At 40.4% G+C, this 24,202-nt stretch overlaps 1 long non-coding RNA gene across 1 annotated transcript in view; it reads left to right on the forward strand.

Annotated features, from left to right (window-relative positions):
* Positions 1-24,202, forward strand: part of LOC109638890 (uncharacterized) — a 99,158-nt gene that overhangs the window by 956 nt on the left and 74,000 nt on the right. The gene's annotated exons all lie outside the window — the stretch shown is intronic.

Consider the following 24,202-nt stretch of genomic DNA (forward strand, 5'->3'; position numbering starts at 1 on the left):
TAAAAAAATAGCCAAATAATAAATCTGAAGGCCTAGAGTCCCTCTGAGCTCCAGGACCCTTTGCACGTGCCCGCTTATCCCATGTAATAGTCCGTGATCAGCTCTGGAATATGTGCTCAGGATATAATCAAATGTGTAAGTCATGTATTTGATATGCATCAATACTTGGACCTGTATTGGAGTATAAGCTTTAGAAGTAAAGCACATGTTTTGCATAGAAAATATCAGTTATGTACAATGTGCAACGTTTAAGTTCACTGACCTTCCTGTGGTTTTTTGCATCACTTCACCGTGAGGGAACTCTTGCAGAGTGAAGGACGTATTGATGTGGAGGATGTATGCACATGATGACGTAAGCACAAGTATTTCTGGTCAATACCATTTACACCAGGGAAACTGGTTGAGAGGCTGACAGGCGTATTACCGTCACCAAATTTGAGCTGTCCTTGCAAAAAGGTGCGTTATAATCCTACTCAAACAAGATGGCTGCACACTTTAAGATTATGTGTGGTGTTTTATGTATTGGACGAATATATCTAAACCTTGGCTCGTCTTGTCAAACCATTGTGTGTCTTCTTTATCAGTAAATGTCCTGGAACGTCTATTTCGAACGTTCCTTTATTGCTATTTGGCTTCCTTGCATCCCACAGATACTGCAAAAGACACAAATATGAGGCTAACTTAGATAACCTATTCCTGACCCTCGTCTGTGCATCGTGTCATTTTGGATGAGAGGCCTGAAAAATAAGACATACTGAGTGAAAGGGAATAAAACAAAATAGATCCGAACCATAAAAATCTCCATAACAGTTTCAAGCGACTGGCGATGCAGATTAGCCTCTGAACCAGTCCGCTGCGAAACTGAACATTGTCCTCTAAAAAAACAGCTGGCCCTGCAGTTTAAATGAGCTAGAACTACGATTCCCATGCACCATGAATCTGATCTGCAACTTATAGAGCTGTCATCGGTTGTGATTGGATCTTTTTAAGCCTTTTGGGGCATTTCATACTTCCTGATACTGCACAGCTTCGTGAAAGGCATCCTGGTTTGTCCCCTGTGTGGTAAACAAGTTTGCTCTAAATAACCTTTTGACCTTTCTCCTTATATCGTAAAATCGCAGTGCTCCACACTGTGAAACAAATGTCGTGTCCCACTACGTGAAATGATTCCCCATCGTGACAGCATTGCCTCGGATGACCATATTGCAAACTCCTAGCTCTTAATCCACCAAGTATCGCTGTTGAACAAGACTATAAAGAGTGACTGTGTGTGGGTGCATGCTGTGTAGTAGCAAGAGTAAGAAACAGATGGTGAAGCATAATGCAAGTAAAGTTCTCTTTGATCTCCGCTCTCCTGCCCATTCCAGCGTTTGGGAAGGATGGGAGGAAAAGAACAGATTGATAATGACTTGCGAGGGAATTGCGAGGGCTTCTGGATGCCATGCAAGCAGATTTTCCTCAGCTGCAGGGGGTTATTTTTTACGGCCCAGCGTTACAGGCAAGATCTCGGATCATATGCCCAATATATTAGCTCGGTAATTTTTTTACAGATTTAAGCCATATCTTCATTTGTACTGTGAGTGAAAAAATATTACAAGAACTTTCATGAGAATAAACTGTGATCAAAATAAAATGTAAAGACAGGGTTTTCTTGCCCCTCTTTGAACATACGCAGCTGCTAAACATGTAAATGACCAAAAAGGTACATATTTATTCCCTATATTAAAGGTACAGTGTGTAGAATTTTGTGATCTCTCGTGTTGAAATTGCATGTTACAGCTGTTCAGCTGCAACCACCCCTCACCTCACCCTCTCCTTCCAAACATGAAAAAAGAACCTGTGGTAGCCTTTAATTGTCATAAAAACTCAAAAGGTGTTTAGTTTGTTCAGTCTGGACTAATGTACAGAGGCCCCCCTCGATGTAAATATAAGTATTTAAATATAAAGGGCCTTTTCTGGAGTAAAGAAAACTACAATTCATACAATTTAGATGAAATGAACTAGTGAAAACATCATGAGGATTATTCTACATTAAATTTCTGCCAATAGTTCCCTTTCACCTAAATCTTACACACTGGACCTTTAAACAAACCAGAAAATCTTATTTGGTTTATAACAAAAGACACATTACTGCCAAATCAATACATCTTGGAATAACTTCCCTCCTGCATCAAATTCTGAAACAGCTGTAATAGGCTCATAAATCATAAGTTAAATAACTTAACTTAAGAAGGTCTTCTTGAGTTTGAATTTTTTTCCTCATCAGTGTTCCATTTAATGCAGCAAGGACAGAGTCCTCCAAAATATAATCAGATCATAACTTCAATAGGTCAGTCCTTTGGTGTCGCTTCCTATTCACTGCTTCAGTCTTTTTCTGGTCCGACAGCAGCAGCTCATTGAAAGTGTAAAACATATGGTCAACTATCCCTCTTCCATTAATCCTGCACACATCTGCTGCCTTTGGAAGATTGTGCCATGTGTTTCTTTCTTGAGATCTTTATGTCAGCCAGAAAAAAAAAAGTGTTTCGTTGGCTTCTTCCTGTCTGCACCGCTGCGCTGTTATTTGTTGCTGGGAGCAAGGCCGCAATGTAACCTTTAAATCTTAGATTGGCACTCGCATCAAAGTCGGAGCCGGATGGCGGCTCGTGGAGAGCAGCAGCAGATAAACTATGCTTGAAAGTTGGAGAGGATGCACTGGACCGCAAACCATTTCATATATGAAGTATTGCAGCTGTGTGGATGTATGTGTGGAAGGAGTGACAGGATATTTTCCTCAGTTTATACCACTATGCACAGTTACAGCGACTACTGCAGGATTTAGCTTTCTGAGCAGTATGGTGCACTTCACTTCCACCAATTTTTGATTGGATCATTCTGTGTCAAATCATCACACTGTCAGATATTGATAAATAGAAACCCCTGTGATGACATGCAAAGTAGAAACAGGCGGCATCAGGTTGATATGAAGTTTTACACAAAGCTACACAAGAGAAAAAGATGTTTATAAAAACATCTGCTTTCCACGTGTGTTCTCTGGGACTAAAGCAGTTTGAAAGTTGCTTCCATGATAGACTTGTAAGAAAGTATATTTTTCAGATTGACGGACCTTTAAAGGACTTCTCCAGAGATTGATGGGTTTAAGAAGCAGACTCCTCCGAGAGAGAAGTGGCGGTGAGGGGTGGCGGTGTGGGGAGTGCTCTCTTTGGGGAGACAGTCCAATCAGAAAGTGATTTCCGCTGCAGGAGCGTGAAGAGAGAGAGACACAGAGGACACAGTATGTTGTGAAGTCGGTGCGAGGAGTCCTCCCTGCACTGACCCTGCATGGTGTGATACCACCTTTTGTGAGGCAGTGAAGCATTGTGGGAGCGCAGACAGCTTGCCAGCCCGCTCACGTTCTCGGTGAAGTCTTCCCTACTGGCTGCCAGACAGACACACTTACACAGATAACATGGCACTGGCTTGCGTTGGATGTTGGATTGGCACTGCTATTGTGCGGCGGTGAAGTGTTCTGGGAACTTAAAGGACTTGGAACCAAGTGCAAACATGCCACACGTGCACAAATCCAGAGCAGCGGAGATGATGACATGTATGGACATACAGCTGCCAACAGCTTTATAAAGAGGCACTGGAAACCATTACAACTTCTCTCTAAGTCTTCCAAAACATAGTACATCTTTGTTAGAGTGAGCTAGCTGGATCACATCCCTTCACTGTAGCAGTGTACATAATGCACTTTGCACTGACTGATCCACTAGTTTATGTTGCATCCAGAGACTGTGTATAAAGATGGTTGACATGACAGCTCCCTGAAAGTGAAGCTAAAGCATCACAAGTAAAAATATTCTTCTTAGATTGTTTTTTAATTATAAAACCGGTGGGACGTCAATACCGTGGCTCCATCCCCCCTGATCACTCCGTCACAGACTCTGGCTCCAACTTGCGTCATCGGCACAAAATGGAAGCAGTCGTATTTGGGATATTTAGGCTTAATTTCTGGATAGTTAGTACGAAGAAGTCTGTGGCTGCGTCATAATTAAACAAAATCAAATCTCCTTATATTAGATTTTGGCTTCCTTTTATTTATTTTTTTCTTGAGTGCTAATTAACTGAATTGTTTCGCTGAACTGTCACTACCAGTGAAAGTCCATCATAGGAAACAGTTTATGTACAGTATTACATTTAATGCAGTGTCCTGCATTCCCGGGTCTGAACTGTTTTATTACTAAGTCCCCAACAGACAATGGGCATTGTGTCCAGATATTTACAACATGGTGGAGTTAACAATCTGTGATGAAGACACAAATTATGCAAAGACAGTTATTTAGAATTAAAAATGAAGAGCAGGCTGCAGTGAATCCACAAGACATAATGGGAGGTATTAAAAACTGTGGCTGGAAGCATTAACTGTTCATCTGTCGTCTCAGTAGCAGAAATATTTCAAGCCAAAAGCAGCAGTTTGCATTTACAATCACAATTTCCAACACTTTATTGACCTAATTAGCTTGTTTATTGTCTTTGATACAAACGATGCAAAAAAACTATACGCATCTTAAAATGATAAAATGAAACAGCAGATCCAGAATTATGGAATAAAAGAACATAACTAAACATGATGGGGTTCTTAAATTTCAGATGAATTTGCAACACAATTTCACTTAGATTAAGATTATCGGAGTTATATTGAAAGTTTGCAGGAATCTTTCATTCTGTTTTGCAGTGCTACACATACACATACATATCTTACTTAAACATGCAACAGAACCTTGTCAGAAGTCTGCGATGCAGGTGACGGCTGTTTGTGTATATCAGGGAAGTGCAATTCTTTTCGATGTTCACACCCTTTTTCATCCTCTCCCATCAGTCACTTTTGATATAAGACCTCCATCACTTGAAACGACAGCAAGTTCACGACAGCTTTCATCGACGTGGCGTCAGCCTGAGTACACATCATCATGCATATAAAGCCAATGCTTCATCTAAGGTAGGAACTTAGCCTGTTTTATCCTCTCTGAGGCGCACTCTGATGAAAGCCCCTGTCTCTGATAAACACATTTAATCAACTGAAGTTCCCCTCCGTTCTCTCCCTGGGGACTGAAAAGAAAGCCCCAGTGGGAAATGTATGCAATCACAAACTGCTATTACAGGTAGATGAGGCAGGATGAGAGGGAAAAAGAAGGGGGCACAGCACAAACTGTATTACAACACCTCATCATGAAACACCTCCAGGGGCCCAGTGATGGATACTGTGTATTACAGAGTGAGAGTCCCGGGTTGACTTTAAGGGTCAGTGTGCTGGAATGTCTTCTAATACAATTACATGTGATGTTTTTGGTGTTATATTACATACTGGAGCCAGTGTTATCACAGCAGTAATGTGGAGAAGTCTGAGGAGAAGAGTGAATTTAATAATGGCACTTTGATTTGACTCCATCTCCAGCTTTTATCTCTCTTATGTCCGGTTATTTGGTAATGCAGTCTCATAAAGTGGGATTTAAAAAAGAATAGTCAAGTAAAGTCGCTTTTTCCGTGATTCAAATCCAAAAGCAATTGACATAACGGGGTTGAACACTTGACGTTCACGTAGGTGTAAACAGTTGAGCCTGCGGATTTGCTGCTCCTCAATAAAGGGGAAATTCTCGATAAATGTCTTAAAAAGATATAAATGAAAAGGGACAGCCCTAAACCCTGCACTTCCCATGATGTAACTTGGATTTGTCTTTGTTTGACCCTTTCCTGTCAACATTTTTAACTAGAGAAACTCAAATGATATCAATTACAAAGACGTGACAAAAATCTTAATACATATATTATAAATTATTCGACTAATTATAACCTCATCAGTATATACCTTAATTTATCATTAAAATACTAGAAACTAGAATGAAAGTATAAGCGATCCTGTTTAAAGTACTTGTCGATTTCATATTTTGGCTTCATGAAGCAGGCTTTCTTTAAATTTGCCAAAATAAAAACTCTAAGCCCATAAATTATTTTTAAATCATCAGTCTGTAAATAAAGGCCATCAGATTGAGGACTAAATAATAATTATAAGTATCTGTTTTGTTTCCATTTTGAATTAAATGAATTGTGCACTGACCCCCACCCCTGCAGCATATCAGACCCACAAGCTCTGTGGTAAAATCCTGCAGGGCTGAAGGGGAATTTGAAAGAAACTCTGCTTCTCCATTAAAAATTAATCACCACATTGCAATATTTTTTATATAATGAGACACGGGTGTTGTAACTCAGTCGGCTCAGTATGAGAACACAAAGCTTAAAGATCATTCTTTACTCTCTTGCAACCTTTTGATTGTGACACAAAAGCTTCCTCTTATAGCTCAAGTAACAGACAATTGTTTTAATTAACAATCAACAGCTTCAGAATGTGCCAGCAGTGACATATCTCCGGCTGAATGTAAGAATAGAAAAGAACGAACGCACTTAATTGACTTAATTCTGTCTTATAAAGCTTTTTGGCGAAAACAAGTACTTGACAAATGAGTAGCAAAGCAGCAATACTGAAGATAAAATAATAACTTCAAAGTGAGAAAGTATGAGAAAAGTCAAATAAGCTCTGCAAATTCTCCTAAATAGCCTCCTTGAACAACCCTAATTAAATTGGTTTAACTGATTTTATCACATATTAAAATTAAAAAAAAAAAAATGTTAACTGGATGAGATTGTTATTTCGCCCTCACTTTGTTGTTATTATTCAAAAGAAAATTGTGTCATGGTCATTGTTGTAACCCAGAGCGCATCTCAAAGTAGCCAGTCTTGTTCAATTAATCAAACTTATTACGCTGGGCACACATATAAATCATTAATATGCAGGCAAAGCTGACATCAATAAAATCTAACAGCCTTAATGAGTAAGGGGGGGAAAATGAGATATGAGCAGATGTTCAAAATGAAAACCTCATCAACTATAGTTATGTAAAGAATGCCATTTAGGATTTGGGACGCTGGGTGGTGGTGTTGAGCTGAAGACGAGAGGAGGAGCAGGGGAAGTGAGTGTGTGAGATGCAGAGGGAGATGGAGGAGAAACAGAGGGGTGAAGGCCGAGACGGAAACAGAGAGAAGCAAAAAGGAGGAGAAAGAAAGAACTCGGGAGCAGGAAGAGTATTTCCAGCGCTTGAGAAATTGGAAGCGAGAGGAGGGTTAAGGACGGATAAGAATGGGTGGTGGATGGAGGATGGATATGGTATAAACATTATATAATTTCTCCCACTGTGTTAATTGCGCACAATTATCACTCCACTAGTTTCTGGGTCAGATCAATTTTTTTCCATGAAAACACCCTTGGAGGAGAGATAACAGAAAATCACACCTCGCTGGAGAAGACCAGGCCTCAGTTTTGTTCGACCCTTAACTGTGAACTGCTACTGCAAGTTTGTTCTCCCCGAAGGCCGTGGTGCGAGACAAGCAGCGAGCGTTAGATTACTTTTGGTCTTTGTCACCTCCCTCTGAGGCAAATTAAATTGTGAGCAGACCTTCTTCACCGTGGCCATTTTGACATGATATAGTCGATAAACACGTGTTACTAATCACATTAAAGAAGGGTCTGTTCCATTTATTTGATTAGCAACACCGGTGTTTACCTTCAACTTCCTGTCAAAATGGCTGCCGTAGGAAAAAACAAACTATTGGCTTTGCACCAAAGGAGAATCATATTGTGACTTCCAGGCAGTAGGTCTTAAGTACCTGAGCGCGTGCATGTGTCTGCCTCTCCGTGCAAATCCCCCCCCCCAGCGCAAAGTCAATCTGTGCGTCCTGCCTTTTCGATGAGCAGATATCTGAGCACGTACAGGTTCACAGATGGGGAAAAAAAGAAAACAGACCACCGTGTGCCGCTCTGCTAGGTGACAAAAACCTCTGGGAGGATGATGTAACGCAGAGAGGGAGGGGGCACAGACTGGGAGCCACGCGTGCAGACGAACACGACACACAGACAGGAGTCACAGCACAGTGGGGTGGATTGTGTAACAGATCAGCCCGTTGTCATATCGGTGAGACTCGCTGCAAGGCTGTCTCTTAAAGCCAGACAGGAATGATGCAGCAGATCCGTAATGACTGCAACTCACACACATGAATCATTTATTTATGGCTGCATAATTCACGGAGTGCAGGCGAGCTAAACAGTAGAGATGATTTTGTGAGATCTGTCAGTTACATGGTGAAGCGGATGAAAACACAGAATCACGGATAACAGTGGCTGTCGTGAATCTGCCAGTAAAAGCTGACACCAGGCCGATATGTTCCTATGCTGAGTGGCTGTGACACAGTCGTCATCTGAAGGCTATAAACTAATAATGAAATGTTTTGCAACTGAGGTTGTACAGTATATAAAACATGAAAGCCCTGGCAGCTAATGCTTCCATTATTATTTGGTTCGCCTCTGCCTCTGATGAAAGCCTGAGCTTAGACTTAAAGCATGAACTGAAACATGTGCTTATTCAAGAGAAGCCTGAGAGACGTTCAGTGCAGAATAACAATAACGTGTGTATATATATATATAGGCTTTTATAACACTCAAAAATCTTTGTGATGGTGCAGATGGTAGGTCCGTCACTTTTTTGCTGTTAGTGAGCACCCTCTGCTGGATAACGAGGCAAACTACTTCTGACGGTCCGGTGCACTTCTCGACTGTATAATTTATTTTTACTTAACCTCAAAAAAAAGACAAGACGCCTTTATTGACTTCAAATAAAATACAACAAAATCCAAATCCAATGTCGGTTATTATAAGCAAATATTTGCTTCAAAAACTGTGAGAGAAAAGGGCATTTTCCTTAATCACATAAATGGAGATAATTATAGGTCACAGTTGTTTGGGTTCATACAGTATAAACTATGCTGTGTCTAGGCATGAATTGGCATAAAGTCAATGGTCACAAGGTAATTATGACTCCTGGGGACTATTAATTAAGAGTTTTTAATGTTAATTGTACTAAAACTACTCATAATTTATTAAAGTTAATTAATTTGTTACCGTTCCTCACTTGTGTCCCAGTGGTACAGAGCTGCTTCCCAAACGTCCACTCATATCTGTCCTCAGATGGACAAGCATCGCTCTCATTCGCCGCTGGTTTGTTAACACTGACGTTCATTCATGTGGATTGGACGGCTCGGTTTGAGGCCAGACACTTGTTTTCGCTTGGCTGCGTCTCTCACTGTGCGCCTGTCTGCTTGTTCCACGGCGTCCTGCACTGTAAGTTGCCAGGAGCCTGGTGGGTATAAGGAGGCCTTGCACACTTGTCAAATGCGCTGATAAGTCATGGCTGCTCAACTCGGCCAAAGGGCGGCATTGGGACTGACTGCGGCTTAGCTGGCTCAGTTGACTTATACACAAAGAGAAGCATATTTAACCATTTATTATTGGCATGTTAGAGAACCGTCTGCAGCACTCACGTCTTGCATTTACATCCAGAATAATAACATCCTTCAAGGTTGATGAAAACTCTTAATTTGCAAATGAGCAAAAAAATCATAATTTAACAATAGCACCTTTAATGTGGGGAATGTGCCTTTAACAGTGTGGTACACATACTATTTTTGGCTGATGAACATTTGATGTAGGGAGGTTGCTGCCTGTTTTGCACAGTAATTGATTAATTGATTAATCAAATTACTATCTGGCATTATTTGATTTTTTGAAGGCCGATATTTGTGAGTTGCAGCCCGTACAATTTTGTGCGACGGAAACATTTTGTTAAAGAGAGGTTTAGACAAACTGGAACATGCAATTGGTAAGTCAATATCCAGTATTTGACAACAGGAATCCCAATAAACAGGCTTAACTCCAATTTATTTTATGGATAACATGGCTGCAGTACTTGCACTACTCACACTCACACAAACGCTAATTCTCACAACCTGAACTACTTTATTTTTTCTTATTTTCCCACTGACCTGATAATCAGCGACTTGGCCATAGCTGGAGGCATGTTCAATTAACCGTGTCAGTCCTGAGATCTTAATTTCTTATTGACGGACAGAAACAAACACTGAACAACATTGAGAACAGCTGACTGTCCAGGAAACACCTACAGCTAGAGCAGAATCTGCCCAGTTCTGCCTTCCCGTGCTCCCAATCTCCAGTGTGACCTTGAGATACGGTTGTTGTCAATGCAATACTATGTGTCTGTGTGAGATATACATGTATGCACAGTACACACAGTGCGATCAGAGTAACTGGTGAATTCTACCACATGAGCAGCTTCACCAGCGGTTTACTGCTCCCACAGTATCCGGCGATGTAAGCCATTATGAAACATTTCCAGCATGAGACAGATTTGTATGATGCTGCAGCACCGCTCCTTTCATAAAAGAAATATCTGCATGATGGGCTGCGGTATTTTATTGCAGTGGTTCAAAGACATAATGACTGACAACAGCCCCTTTTAAGTCAAGCACCATGGTATATAATGATTGAAATAACTCCCTCTTAAGCAGCAGAGAAACATGATGCTAATGAGTCCTCCCTTTCATTCAGCATGGGATAATTGGAGCCCACCCATTTCCACATATTGTTAGGGTGCTGGATTGCCCCATCCTTATACCCATTACTACACAGTAAGAATCATTACAATTATATGCCATATATAATACAGCTAAATGCTAAATTTTAATGGCCTCTCTACATTTTGCTGCAAATTGATATCTTGATTGATCTATTGTATATAGGTGAGCCAGTGTGTGTTTGTGTGTGTATATATATATATATATATATGTGTATATGCATATCTCTTTTGATATATATTTAGAATCATATGTGTATATATTCATATTTTGTTTGTATGGATTAATACAGTCTAATATAGTAAGATTTCTGAAGTTTTGGACATGGACTATTTGTTCCATTTATATAGTTATTATTTCTTTAGAGGCAAATATAATGGTTTTATCAAGCATGTGTAAATGTAAGCATGAAGAGGTTTTTTCTCTATATTTCGGCCCAACGAGGCTGGTGACCCTCTGTACCCTGCCTCTCACCCTAAGTCAGCTCCAGTGTTTCTCTGGTTTAACACAACAAAATCAACAACAACAATCAAGCAAACTTCCATCACTGTGCAAAACATGTATGTTTGGTACATGTTCTGTTAACGTAGGCCAGGCCAAAGCGATAAAACAATATATTTATCTCTCAGTTTGTTTGCCTGTTTGAAAGTTTAATTTCCCCAGCGAGCATCATGCAGCTTCTAGACTATCTATAGCAAACGGCAAACAGTCAATGCCAGAGAACATTAGCTTATTACTTTGGCAGGATGAAGTAGCAGCTTCATGTCAATTAGGAGCGGATAAATGAGTCGGTGAAAAACTGCTGTTTGATGCTGCAGCGTCGTGGAACACTTGCATTTGGCTTTGAAAACAACAGAAGGTTGCTTAAAGACAAACTTCAGAAATATGCTATATTTCGGGAGCGTGGACTCATTCAAGAAAAACGTCAACAATCAGAGCGTTTCAAATAAATGTAAGAGCCTTTTTAAGTCAACATTTTTAACTACAATGTAATGTTTTGTAGCCAGAGGAGAGTAGGTCAAGGACTTAAGAACTTTGGTGCCAAAGCTCTTTAGTGACATGGAGGAAAATACCAAGGGTGGGCTGAGGCACACACACACACTTTACAGCATGTTCTTTGCTGCTTTGCTCTGTTGAGTAACTAGGCAAATGGCATTCTTTGAATCAAGCATACAGAGGTCTCACACATTTGCCTCCAGCAAAATATTCTCTGCAGAATGCCATCTGTGCGTCTCTGCCTCTTTTTCTTTTTTGTGTCACTTACAGACAGCATGTTCAGAATCTGGGTTTATCAAGAGTTTACGGTATATTAAGTATTAAGGGCTGCTTACGAACCAGCAAGAAAAAGTACAGTTATTCCAATGCTTACAAACTCCTCACCTTGTTTGTTAGCAGTGCACACAGCTAGTCCTGTGATCATCCACACAGTTCAATGTGTTTCTGATGCAATGTTCTGTATGTTCTGAATCAGTCTGGCTGGGGTCATTCACGCCTTTAGCCTTTTGTTTGTTAAAATTTGCCACTGACTAGGAATAGCTGCAGAAACTGCCTCTAGGTTAAATGATTAAAAGGCATAGCATTGATGAGTTCCAATGTTATCGGTTGTACTATGTGTGCAGGAGAAATGAGGACAGTAGTCTCATTAAGAGTACATGAAAGGTCAAATGAGACATTGTTGTTGAATTAAAGGTTCAGTGTGTAGAATTTAGTGGTGGATTTGCATGTTCCAGCTGAACACCCCTCACCTCATCCTCCATGACAACATGAAAGAGAACCTGTGGTAGCCTTATGTTGCGGTCATATGTTGCTGAACTGCATTGTGGTTCCATTGCTTCGCCATCCTTGTTCTATGTGCTCATTTGGTTGCTGAGATTCTTTTCTGTGTACGTTGCCTTAGCATTGCATAGACTGCTAGAATGGCAGGTAAGCACAGAAAGCTAACTATCAAGTGTTAATGCAATGAGTAGTAGTAAGATACCTGGGTCAGCGACAGTCGTGTTCTTTTGTTCAAATGTGAATTGTGCTTTGTTGATGAGTAACTTGTTGCACATATCTGCATCTTTTCATGTTCCATCTTCTTCCTAATGGCACAATAACGTATAATCACTGTTTCATTGAAAGGCACTGTTGTGATGCTCTATAAACTGTGGGACATTTAATACAGATGGTTTTATGATGTCCCGTCACTCACAGTAAGGGGGGGATAGGTTTTCTCTCCACTTTATGTGAAGTACAAGTTACAGAGTCCATTAAGCAGGTGGTGGAAAATATGCTAATGTGTCGCAGCAGGATTGTGTTCTTCACTATCCTGAACTATGACAAAAACCACTTTTGTTTGTATTTTCAGTGACTTTCGAGCTGCCCCTAACCACTTCAAGGGCAGTTAGCTTTTCCAGAGAGGCAATATACATATGTCACTTTTTAATGAGCATTCAGAGTGAAAGAGGTGGGGGTGTAATAATGACATGTAATGGTGAGTAATAAACCATATGGCAATGTAATGGAGGACAACACACAACAGATAAATAGAATAAAAAAGTATAGCAGCAAGGTAGAGATCTCTTAATCCATTATGAGAGGTGTAAATAAAATATTTTGCTTCATTATGAAACCGTGGCTGGAGGAATTATAATATGGAACGCCTTATATACAATAAATGGTAAACAATTATACAAAATAAGATTTAAATTAAAATGTACATAATGTAAATCTAAAAAAATAAAAAGCTGTAAATGTTCTATATCACATGTTTAATAGACTAAAAGTCATGCCTGCTAATCAATGTATAAATAAATAATTACATAATTTCATGTTTCTAGCTAAGTCACACCTGCTATTTCGATGGAGGTAACTAACTCCTCTTTCACAAGAATGTTTAGTTTGGGTTTTTGAATACAAAATGATGTGGAGTCTTCGAAACATAATGAACTCACAATATACGAGATGTACAGAAAAGTGGGGCAGCGTTTGCATATATATAAACACATTAAGACATTTTATTTAAGGTCGGGGAATGTCACTGTACTTGCAAAGGTCACAGTCACACCTCTGAATGACACTTGTAAGGATTCCCCTCAGATCAGCTGATTCACAGGAAACTGTGAGACAATATCGCAGCATCCCGGAGCCCCTGAACACACAGTGCGAGGCGTCTCTGTTTGACGTGTCCTGGCCGGGGCTGCTCTTTGTAGCTGTTGCAGCCTTTGTCTCTGTCCTTATGATGACAGATAAAGTACCTTGATGCTCCCACAGAGGGACGCACACTGGCACACTGGCAAACACACCATCAGTCTCACACACACAGATACAACAGTTAGTCTCTTCAAGTAAACAGACGCCTCTGGAATCTAAATAGGTTAAATGTGCTTTTTCGACAATTGCTATTTATCATCCAAACAGATTTACATTTGGCCATCGAGGAATATTACTCTGTATAAAAACAGCACAGCATTTTTAAAACCACTGAAGTTGCAATGATCAATATCACAGTGGATTTGACGTGGCATGTAATGCTCTGCCATTTTAAAGGAAAGCAGGTGTAAAAATCAAACACCTTTCCTCACTATAGACGCTGGACATCTCCCAACAAAGGAGTAGATGTACAGCACAACAAAGGCTCCGTACAGCAGAGGCAGTTATTTTATATTATTATTTATTATTTTCTTGTCTTTATCATTTTCAGCTTCTTTTGGTGTTTCCCTATTTCAAATTGAGGAGATGTACCACCACATTAAGTGTGACATTATTTGTACGAAGGGTGCTATACAAATAAAGCCTTGTTTTTATTTGTTTATGAGTGAATCAGTTATCATTGAGATTCAGTTACATGCATGTATCACTCCCTGTGATTGCCTTATTGAATCCAGTGTAGGAATAGCAGCCAGCAACAATGGTGGAAAAACTACCACATGATGAGATATGATTACTAACCCTAAATACAAGTAATGACTATTGTAGAGGATCAGCGATTATTTTGCTTGAATAAAGGTTTTTTTAATCTTTTACAAGCAAATGAACAATGGTGATTTATTGCCCCTAAGAGGAGGCAGGGATTTCTGCCCATCTGGTACGCTCAGTGGTTTCACCAAGCACACTGTGTATGCATCAATGGCTCCCATCTAATTAATGAGGTATCACAAGGCTTTGTTATTGTTTTTAAAGTTATATTTTCGATTTAAAATTAATGCATCAAGCAAAACAACAACAAACCCCGTTTTGATTATAAGGCGAATTCAAAAGAGTTAAATCTGTTAACTGGAGCACGATAAACCATTTATTTTTTAAACTAAATCATATTAGTGTTCAGAGATGCTTTTGCGCTAAATCATTTTTAATGTCTATGACCCAGGATTTTAAAGTAAAAATAAATCAGTCATGCTTTATGTGTTCACAACTTTCATGAATGAAATTAGGCATTCAAATCGACTCGATTTCCCCATTTAGGATTATTATCATTGTATTCAGAAGGGATTGTATGAAGAGAGTAGATTTTACAGAGACGGGTCTTCAGCCGAGCAGCCGCCTGCCTATTGAGCCTCCCCGGGACATCGCCATGACTCCATTAACAAATGCAATCTCGGAGATCAGAACTAATCTTTGGAATTAATTAAAAAATCCTTCTTTTTTTTGGGACATTTGTGTAATAGAGCTCGTGCGGGCCCTGCGTGTGAATGACCAAAATAAAACCCTTTTTTAAAATGAGATTGAAATTCTGTGAATCAACGAGAGAAGCCGCTCCCTTTCTATTTATAATTATTTCATTATGCGCAGCCATGGGTGTTAACTAGGAAGAATTGATTGTAGCAGCTGGTCATACGGTCAACTTGATGAGGCTCATGTTGATTTCACTCTGGGGGGAAATTGCTGTCCTTTTGTTAGCGACTGTTTTCCTGCGACTCTGCACCACACAGGTGATATTGTAATAAGCCACCCACTTGCGTTATCAGGCAAATATCCACATGCCAAAAAATAATGGTCTATATCATGAGAATGATTACACAGCATACCGAATTCACCACGTTCTGCTTTATCATTCCACTTTGCCGATAATTAGGAATAATAACAACGGCATTGAAAATGACTTTAACGTTTTTGCCCACCAGGATCATGCAACCATCCCTCATCCTCCCTCATCCCAGCTTTGCAGCTATTACACTACGACAACGCTTGATCCCCTCGCCTCGCGGCGCCCATCTCGCAGCGCCATAAACGCACCTGGCTTTGATGCCGCCGTGCAGGAACAACAAGCCATTTAGTCGTTTCGGCTCACCGAGCAGGCCATTCGTTAGTTAGCCCCAGGTTGCAGCTGTCTGCAGGAGGCAGGGGAGAAGAGGAGGTGCGGGTTACTCCGCAGGTGCTTACAAAAGGAGTTTCAACCTTTTTATATTACATCAGTGGTTACATGAAGGAGAAAAGTAATTCTCAATGTCAAAGAAAACTAAACGCTGTGAGGCAGTGCTACTTTAATGAGAACTGCAACCCTCAAATGTTTGTCTAAACCTCAGACTGCCGATTCTTCTTCAAAATCAACAGTAAATTCCTAGTTGTGTTCGATTACCTTATTATTGCTTGGTGCTTTTATTCAGGTTTTTTTTTTTTTATCTTACTTTTTTAGTTCCCCTCAAGACGCCTCAAAGACATTATGCCCGGATTACCACATTGTCCAAAAAATAAAACACAAAAATCAACACTGGATAAAATAAAACCAAAATGGCGAAAACATTGGCCCGACATAACAAATCGTCAAAAGGTTATCGCGTTTGTTGTTCTGTGTGAAGACGCGGAACCCAGTGATGAAATATGATGTTATTACACCGATTCTCAACCCAAAAGCACATTACAGTAAGATAGATATGTCACTTCTGTTGAGCGATGGTCCCTCCGTGTCTGTGTTGCACGATGCTTAACCTTATTCTGCTCACCTGAAAGGACGTACAGTGGAGCGGGGATTGTAATTTATTTAAATGTGATTCACCACAGGCCTCGCTCTTTCAGATGGATGAAACGGCTCAGGAGTTTTGACGCTGAGGCCTCTGTGACCTTCCAACTTTGGACCATAGATTTCATCCAGCTGTGATTGTATGTGTATAATGGACATTACGCTTTATTTATTTTGCCATGGCCTGAGTTTTTGCAAATAAAAGTGCACTCTAGTGATTTTAATCATCAGTTTACTCATAGGAAGGAGCGCCACTGAGTGTGTGAATGAAGCTTTATGATGTTTTTTTTTCAATTTTAAGAAAATAACTCCTGTGATGTCATGAGGTTGGGCTTTGGGACTTTAACTTAACCATTGTTATGCAGTAGAAATGTAAAGGGGAGTAGGCAGGAGGAGTCTGTTGAGTTGGATTATGGGAATCGCAGGATTCAGTATTTTTTGTACTTAAACCAACACTTAAAAGTATTTCACAATCCTCTCATCTGACAAAGGCGAGCATGACATGCAGTAGAGTGCATACCGCCACCATTCTTATAGTAGAAATATAAAAGAAAAAAGGTAGTGGACTGATAATATCAAGAATTGTTTGTCATAAAACATAGTTACAGAAAGTGAAAATATAAAATAATCTTGGATCTGCCCCTAAACCCAGATCTGCACCAATATTTGGTCCTGCCCAGGCCCTGGACCCGGAAATCAGTATTGTAGCTTTTGTGTAATCTGGCAAACAAACAAACCAACAAGCAACAACAACAAACAGGCAGAATCCTTTATTACACATTTTATCACCATCTCCTGCTGTTTTTGCTATTTCAATTTCAATCCAATGTATAGAATCAAATGCACGAAAGAGAAAAGTTGCATAATTTAGTTGCATGTGTTAAAACAATGAATAGAGACAGCACATGTGAAATCTGGCAGTGCATCTGTGTCACTGGTGTGTTACACGATGTGTTGTTGTTGTTTTACACAACCTAAAGCTGTGTGAAGTAAAACAATTCACACAACACCTCATGCTAAAGTTGCTGCTCCAACAAAGTGGTGTAAACAGTATCTCCACCCTCACTGTACTGTAGCATGACCCCGAAGCCTGACATTTACATAGAGGGTGATATACTCATCTCTGGTCATATTAGTACTAAATAGAGTTGATTCTGTAAATATCTGCTGTGTCGGTCTATCAGTGGAGCAGAGCAGTGGTCCAATATAGCAGTTTTAGAAGAGAAGACAAAATATGACATTAAACTGGCTCGCTGCCATAGCTAGATTTGTAGCTGCCATATTGTTGCTGTTGCAGAAAAGAGATGCTGCAGTCTCTCTTTATCTGCCTTGATTTAAAAGCTTTTACAGCCATTATATTTTCAGCCTGTTTCCTGACCCGCATCTCTGACAAAATACCTATTGTAAAAGATATACTTCTTTACTTCTTATTTCTGTCTATGTACAGTTAAAGCAACATCAAGTCTCCCCTTTCAGCTAAACTCAAACCAAGGCCTAAGAGTGCATTGTGTTGCCTTTTGCATCAAATTAGCTTATATTAACCCTTCCATTTATCAACCTGTGTCATGTCTATGCACGTGCGCATGTTGTGTGCACGTGCATGTGTGAGCCTGTGTCATCTGTAAACACAGAGGCTCTCTAGATCATTAATCAACTCGAGGCGAGGCAGCCAAGGGGCTTCCAAAATGTCAGGGGGGGTGGAAGCCAGAGCTTGCAGTGCTCCGTGCTACTGCATGCTCTTACACCAGGGAGCTGAACGCAGCACATCACTCCCATCGGTCCCAGATGGTGAGAAACAGCGGCGGCGTAGAGAAGAGGATGTAAAGTACCGAGAGAAGCCAGCAAGTCTGCAGGAACTGGCCAAGACGCTCTGCACATTCTCACAAATGATGCCAGACTAAAATCAAACTTTTAATAGCTCTGCAAGCTGATATCAGAAAGATTATAAGCTTTGATTTCACTCTGCAGACAGAAGCTCAAAGGTTTTATTTCGCAGGACATGTGTTTGAAGCATGTTTTTAACACCGTCACAGTGCATGCTGAGATAAGGTGACAGTAGGAGTGGAGAGAGGGGAATTGTACGACAAAATACAGGAAAAGTGGTGGTGCACAAGCTGAGAGATTTTACAGAAAATCTTGTACTTGCAGTAGTGAACACAAATTTGAATAGATTTGAAATGTGGGGTGATAAGTCACAAAGCTGACATTCACCTCTAGCATTCAGAGCAGCAGTGATTTTGCAGTGACTCATCTTTTTCCTCTGTTAGGAGAAGGGGAGCAGAAACTGAAATAAAAAAAAAGAAATACACAACCAGTGAGGAGGGTTTGAGGTTGCAAAGAAGATTGAACCAATGTAATCTCCAAGCTGTACATGGACAGAATGGTATCTATACACACAGACACGACCTATGACGTAGATAAAAACAAATTCCAAGTTAATGAAAACACAGTGATTCTTAATCTGAGGTGATTATATACGAATGAAAATATAATTATGAATATTGTGTTAAATATCTGCCAATCGATAAACCATACAAGTTGGACCTTAAGTAAAATTCAGGAGGATTTGGTGGCATAACGATTTTAAATGCCAGGAGGTTTGATGAAGTGATATTTAGGGATAGAGAGACAAAGGGAGGAAGTAAAAACTTAATGTGGTGGTTCTCCCTCTCCTTCATTTTACTTCACATGGACCCTCGCATAATTGGGTCTGAACAATGCATCACTTGCTTTTGACTTCAAGGTGGTGGGGGGGTGGGTTCTCTGAAAGCAGAGGAATGCTTGGCTGGAATACAGTCGCTTTAGATACACCGTGTCACTGTTGTGAGCACCAGAGTGGATACATAGGGGGAAACCTGCATTGGATGACAGCTAGCCTGAGGTGTAGCATAAATAAGGGATGGTTAAGCCCAGCAATGCACAGCTCGCCTCATGTGAAATAACCCAGAGGGGTTTAACAAGCGTGTGTGTGTGTGTCTGTGTGTTTGTGAGGGCTGGTGGGCTTTGCATACAGGAGGCATAAACAAACAAATGAAGAAAGAGCTTGTGTGCTTAGATGTCAGGTCCCTCCCTTCAGGAAATTGTTTGCTCCTGATGCATTCTATACACAACCACACACACACACACACACACACACACACACACACACACACACACACATATACACATGCACACACTGGAATAATGTCTTCCCATAAGAAAAGACAAGCAAACTCAGCACTGTGATTTTGTTTTACCTCATTCATCAACCATGAACATCTGAATGCAGACACACACACACACACACACACACACACACACACACACACACACACACGCGTGTCCACACACTCCCTCCGCCTCATCTTTGTCCCTGTCCTTTGTGCCAGAGATGGACATTATCTTGGTGTGCCCTTGTTTGAGTGTGAAACATTTTCATCTGCTATGACTCATTGCTTTGAGAGTACACCAGCTGCCCAATGCCCAAGTGTGTGATCATAAAGCGTACGGCGGCAGGCAGTGGCTGGCTGAGAAGCCTCGGCAATGAACTAATTAGGCTTTTAACAGGGAAAAGGCAACAGGCTTGAACTGCAGATGGCATGCAGGGGGAAATTGTTAAAATATAGGGTTCGACAAAAGATGCATCCTCGCTTTGGCAATCTTCTCCATGGTCAGATCATCCTATCATTACTGAAATTGCCAAAGCCCTTTATGATCTGAATTGGAAAACAGATCATCGTAAATAACATTTTAAATAGGAAATATGGATATCGTAATGGTAGACGATTGACAAATAAAATGCCACTCATAACAAAGTGCTTGATCCTGTTTTCCCTCACCCATTGTGCAATAAAGCACTCTGTGAACCATGGTCATCTCCTTCACAGACAGTGCAGATGCTTGACAAATAATAATTGAATACATAGTTGATGCACAGACTTTAGTTTTGTCATAATTAGTTAGCTTTGGCAATGACTGAATACTGATTTGCTGAGCAAAGTAATTTTAGTTTGCATTCAAGAGCAGCTCCTGCATTTGCTGTAAAACGTGAACGTGCAATGTCTTGACAGTGGACAATAATGGATCAGGTCAGAGAGTCTATTGCCGATGGCTGACAGTCATTGTGATGCAATAGATGATGCATCATCCATCAGCCCAACCCTAATGCACCCTACAGTCTTACAATCTTCATTGTTTATTCACTGAATGATGCCCAGCTCGCTGTCGGCAATTAATATCAAGTTGCCCTTGGGTGAGGCTCCCTCCCGCTCAGAGTAGATTTCTGCGGTTGCTCTGGGCGGCCTTCAGGTGCCAATGTAAAACTGAGTGCATCTGAAGCATGACAATGCAATAAGCTCAACGCTTTCTGGAATGATGAAGATCAGAATGGTTGTAATTATCACCTTCTGGAAAGCCATTATATTGAATTACTTATTTACTGACTCCTTAAAATGATTCCAAACTCAAGTTACCTATAACTTCTGCATCTGCAAACTGGCTTCTGTTTGTCACCATTCATTTCCTGCTCTTCCCTTTATCAGAGAAACAAGCCCAGCAAACATCCACCTCTGACATCCTGTGTTTGCTCAAGAGTGTTGGAGAAACACCAATTTACTAGTTCTGATTATTGGATCCATCTATTTTTGAGAGGTAGACATCTCTGCTGACAATTCTGTTTTAGGCAATACATAATTAGTAAAAACTTGTTTAACAAATAAGACATCACTAGACATCAATAAGACATCACACTATATATAGTGTAGAGTATGTATATACTGTAACTATGACAACTGAGTAATGGTTTGGCATAATGAGATCGAAAGTTATGTGGGTGTGATGTCAATGATTTTTGTCAATTAAAGACCTCTCTAAAAATCCATGCTGACAGCCAAATTCAAATTTAATAACTTCACAGATGAGCCAAAACATTATGACCACTCCCGTCTAATATGCTGTTCATGTGCGGCCAAAATGTTTCTGATTGGCTGATGGATAGACTGAAGGTGCCCGGTGGTATCTGGCAACAAGATGATGCAGATTTGACGACACATTTACAGAATTATCAATTATAGTTATCACAATGTTTTGGCTTATAGGTGTAAAAATCTGTTTCACTGGGGGTGCTTTCACACTGCTCTGTTTGGTCGAGAACTTAAGATTTTGTTCGCCATCACCGTTGATGACAGGTTTGAACGACAAGCGTTTTCCTCATTCAAACAGAAAGGCTACTAGCCGAATTGATGACACGCCAACATTACATGCACGCCCGTCCACAAACCAATCAATGTCAAGTATAGGTAGACACAGACAATGTAGGTGAGAATGACAGGATGTGAGTTTGTCTTAGAAAATGATTTAGTTTGCTACCATGAACCTTGGTCCAGAGTCTTGAGTGAGAAAATTACCTTAATATGTATCTGGTTGCTGTAAAGTTGATTTCCAAAAGAGATTTGGCTGTTTTTATATTGACCATTTTCTTTCCTCTGTAAGAACTATGTATCTGCTCTTGTTGAAATGAGCTTCAGTATTTAACAGGGGTCAGGTAAGTGTAGATAAGATTAACAAAATGTCTTTGAGGTCTTTGCTCAGAGCATTTGTCTTTGTTTTCTGTGGTCAGTCGCACTGCGCTGTTGATGTCCATAAAGACACATTATCTTGGCTTCCACACACATTCTGCATAACATAATCAATCCTCCTTCACCTTGTCACTTTGAAGACACATTTTCAGTGGGACCACAACGCACTTTATAATGATAACAAGTGACAAAAGAGGATGAAGCAACAGGTTGCCATATTTCAAACTAAAACCCTCACACTTTCTTTTTTCTCTTCCATTAGTCCATCTCATAGTGTGAAAGTTAAGAGCTTCTGAGCTGATATCCTGTGACACTTACCAATCCCAGCATTTGACTCAGACCTTTTAGGGCTTAACACATCTTAAATGCTTGTCAAATCCCATGCGACAATGCAGCAGGTATTCAATTCTGGCAGAACAGAAGGGCATAAAATCAGCCTCCATTTACACTGTGAAATATATAAAGGACCTGCGAGGGGAAGGGAGGGAAACGTTTCCGCTTGCAAATGGCATGCTGCAACTCTCCTAACATGTCGACTATATGTATTTAAATCAAGCTGGCATTTTATAGACTTTGATTTCTCTTATGCCTATGGGGCCTGCACACAGGTATGCTGTGATATGACTTCAAATATGGCGTCGGGTTTGTAAGAGCTGTTAAAGTCCATTTTAAAGTGCTACGACTATTCATCTATACATTTTATCTGTTTTTAAAAATTTTTACATTTTAGATTAAAAAACTCTCCATTTGAGTTGGGGAAAAAAACACGCTCTGACAGTGACTGGTGGGCTAAAGAGTGTCTTACCCATTCTTCTGTTGGAGACTCTTTAGAGCTAACGATTTATGGGCGATGCGTCAGGGCCTAATTGGATCTTTGAAATACCTACCCCCTTCTTCTGAGTGGCTTTAATGGCGGGGAAATGCTGCGATACCTTCATGTGGTGCTCCAGCTCGCCCCCTCTCTCTCTCTCTGCTGACACTGTCAACCAACGGCACAGACAAACCGTACCCCCCTTTCTCTCATGGTATCCTATAGAGATGCTCGATCATACACCCCTACATCCACACACTCACAGACACATACACACACACACACACACATTAGACACATCTCCCTGGAGAGACGTTGCCAGGCAACAGGAAGTAGCACCCCCCCTTTCCCTTCCCTCTTCCATTTCTTTTTATAATATTTTTCTTTTCTGAAGCTGCTATTGAATGTGAAAGGAAGAGAAATAGATCAAGTAGTTAAATTTTTTTTGACGTGCAAAAGTGGATGAACCTATTATATTGTTTGTTCCAGTCACAGAACCGAGGCTCCGAGCCACAGCCCCGCAACTCCAGCTTTCACATTTGTTATTGTGAATGGACACAGCTCAGAGGGCACTTCACTTGCAGACATCAACATAAACCCTTCTCGCCCATGAACGGATGAACACACCGCTCATTTGGGTTTCCCATTTAAAACGACCCATCGACATTGGTTTCTGAATCAATGCAAGGGGAGAGATACGCAGTTGCATAATCACGCTGTGTTGTTGATGATGAGTGGAGTTATTTGAGAGAAACTAGCTTAATCTGACCCCCTGCAGGGTTCACAAATTGGTCTTGGATAGCTGGTGCAGCAAAGCCAGAATCAGCAGGTGGGTGTAGTTCTTGTTTCACACATGAAATGTTTAAGATAAAACAAGCGATACATGTGGTGAAATGTTATCGTATATCACAAATCATGCATCAGAGAATAAATTTAACAGTCCTGTGAATAACATTTGGAGTAATGTCCATTGATAAATGACGTAGTTTCTGTGTTTCTATGTCTTTCACATTAAAGTTGTATATTATTATAGAAATAAATCTGCGTTGCTTTTTAGTTTTGAAGCTAGGATTTTAAGGGACTTCCACGCTCGTAGTTAAAAATGTATGTTGTCTTTGCTGGACAGTGCAACAACCAAAGATCCGCCTTCATAGTCTCATGTTGTAATTTAGAAGAAGAATAATCAGCGTATAGCTTTAACTTCAACTTTCACCTTGTGCAGCACTGTGATTCCACAAAGAGGCAGCAGAGAGATTTTCTGCATATTCGCCCTGTAACCAACATTTATCAAGCCATATTAAAATGTGCTTAACTGAAGCCACCGCCTCCTTAGTCACCTTCAGGTTTGCATTTCCAAATGAAAAGTATAATTAAGAAATA

This window comes from Paralichthys olivaceus, chromosome 24 (assembly GCF_024713975.1).
Source record: "Paralichthys olivaceus isolate ysfri-2021 chromosome 24, ASM2471397v2, whole genome shotgun sequence".
Taxonomy (NCBI): domain Eukaryota; kingdom Metazoa; phylum Chordata; class Actinopteri; order Pleuronectiformes; family Paralichthyidae; genus Paralichthys; species Paralichthys olivaceus.